Below are 2840 nucleotides of genomic sequence, written 5' to 3' on the forward strand. Positions count from 1 at the left end.
GCCCAGGCTGTTCCAAGGTCAGGGAGGTGGCACCACCAGGGCAGAGACCAGAGTCACGACAGGGGCCTAGCTAGCCATGGTGATCCTGGTGGGGGTCCAGGGTGATGACGCCTAGGCCTGGTCCAGGCTGCATCATCTCTTGACAATGACCACCTAGCCTGCCTCCTCCACCTCTGAAGAGGTTCTCAGCAAAGCTAGTATCTGGCTCCTGCACCTTCTGGGGTCTTTCCAGGGATCAAGTCCCAACCCATTTAATCCACCCTGGGTTCAGACTGCATGTTCCTCTCAAAAGTAGGGGTGTCCATTAGTGTGTGCCTATTGTGAGAGCCATGTGTGTATGTCCCCTGTGGCCTGCAGGTGGGGACAGACAGCCCCTCCCCAGCACAGCCCACCCCATCTGTCAGCACATAATGCCTCTAACTTAACGCTCATATGATCCCTGGAAGGTAGGAAGTATTGGTCCCATATAACAAGTAGGGAACTAGAGTCATGAAGAGGTTATTAGCTTAAGGTCAGGGTACCAGGATCCAGCTTCAGAGCAGTCTGACTCTAGAGCCTGTGTTCTAGACCTCTAGGCACGCAGACCTCCTCCTAGAATTTACCATCCTGGAGGGAAGGGGGACCAATGTCTAGAGCAACGTGTGAATGCGGGAATGAAAGGCATGTCTGACGTATCTGAGATAAGAGGACCCTTTGTTCCTGAATGCTGAGAGTAGAGGGTTCTTCCCAGGCCTCCAATGCACTGACATTGCCCAGAACATGACTGCCCATGTCTGCAGCGACCCAGATTGGAGAATCCCTGACCACCTCTGACAATTAGATTCTTCACAGAAGCCACTGGGTTCAAGCATCCTTATGTGTCCTACGTAGGCCAAGCCGAAGTTAGGACCAAGACTGCGGTGCTCTCCAGGGCCACCCTACAGGTGAAGGAAACGTGCTGGCGTGGGGGGTGGGGGTTGGCGGGCCTGGTTGGCATCAGGCTCTGTTTGCTCACTCAGGAAAGAAGGAGATAAATATAGACACAGGATTACTCAGATACAGCCTGGGAAAACCGGCTCCGGAGCCTTGACTTCAGCCCTGGCCCAGCCTCGCCTTCACCGGCCTGCCCACACAGTGCCCGCTGCCAGGCCTGCCCTGCCTCCTCTTAGGACTCCCTTCCTACCTGCTCTTCCTGGGAACTGGGCATGTACTTGTCTCAACTCCCATAGCAAGTGAGGAACAGACAAAGTCAGTGCTCGCTTGGGGACTGGGAGTCACCTTTGAAGGCCCAGGTGCTATACCAGTACAGTTGCCTCAGTTTCCCCATCTGTGAGGGGAGAGGCTGGTGCATCCAGCCCTCCACTTCCTTGGGCCTGCATGTAGAGACCACCCAGCAGAAAGGGGGTGAGGCCGGGGTCTGTCTCACACACAAGGAGATGCCAGTCAGAGTGGCATGTGTTGGGGGCTGACCTCAGACCCTGGAGCCAAGCTGGATGGGCTGCAATCCCAGCTGTGCCAGGTGTTAACTGTGGGACTTCGGGCAAGTTACTTTACCTAACTGTGCCTCAGTTTCTCATCTCTAAAATCAGAATAATAATAGTCTATTAATAATAATTATTACATATTACATAATATAAATCTTACACATAGTATAATAATAATTAATAATAATAGCACTGGCCTCCTAGGACATTAGAGAATTAGATGCATCATTGTGTGCAAAGCACTTACACCAGGGCCTAGCACAGAGCAACAGCTACACATGTTTATTAGAATAGTAATCAGCTGTGGCAGCTGGGGTCCAAGGTACACATAGCCTGGGTGGGCCACTCAGACGCTCTCACCTTCCAAAGGACCTGCTGGGCCCTGCTCTACACAGTGGACAGGTCTCTGCTATTCTCAGGCCCTGGCAACAGCTCCTCTGCCTCCCTTCCCTGACTGACAGCTTCTAGAGTCAGGTAGACACAGAGTTGGCAGTGGCTCCACCACTTACAGGCTGTGTTACCTTGGACAAGTGACTGGCCCTCTTTGAGCCTCAAATAGCCATAACCCTAACCCTAACTTCAAACAGAGAGGCTCGGGGAGGGCCATTTCTCCCACATTTCTCCCTCCAGGGATCGGTATGAGAGTAAATAGGGGAACGTGTGGGAAGCTTCCAGCTCAGCTGGGCAAATGGGTTCTCTGCGTTTTATTTCATCCTGACCCACTGCTTTCAATTCCTCCAACTTCCTCCTGTGGCTGTAAGCTTGACCTGAGACGAGCCATGCCTGGGTACATGACCCTTACCTATGCAAGGGCCCTCAGGTATGGGAAACATGCAGCCTCCCTGTCATGCATGAGTGCAGGTCTCCACTCACAGACCCATGGGGCCCCTAGGAGCTTGTATGTTTCCTCCCGCATAGGCCCCCACTACATGGCACTCATGTGTATCCACACAGCTGTCTGTGTTCACTCTGTACATACCTGCCAATGCACGCACAGACCTATGCACACACGGACACACAGGGGCACAGCTATGCACAAGCATGGAGAAGCAGGTACCTGAAGCTCTGTCCCTGCACATCCTGGCCAGCACGCACGTTTCCACTCTCAGGGGGCGTCCTAGCCAGGCCTGGCCCCAAGGTGGCCGTCCTCATGGCACAGGAATGCAGACAGCTGGGGATGCTCTGCCAGCGGACGTGATAGAAAGGCCAAGGGGAAACCACACGGGCAGAAACCCAAGCAGGCGTGCCAGGCCAAGGCGTGGCCCGTGAGTGCCAGGAATTGTGTAGTTGCGGGGGGTGGGGCACGTGCCGATACTTGCTTGCTCTAGTCTCTCCTGTCACCCTGTGTCCTCAGAGTCTCTGAGACTTCGAGGTCAA

This window comes from Rhinopithecus bieti, unplaced genomic scaffold (genome assembly GCF_001698545.2).
Source record: "Rhinopithecus bieti isolate Rb0 unplaced genomic scaffold, ASM169854v2 scaffold_6907, whole genome shotgun sequence".
In the NCBI taxonomy this organism is placed as follows: domain Eukaryota; kingdom Metazoa; phylum Chordata; class Mammalia; order Primates; family Cercopithecidae; genus Rhinopithecus; species Rhinopithecus bieti.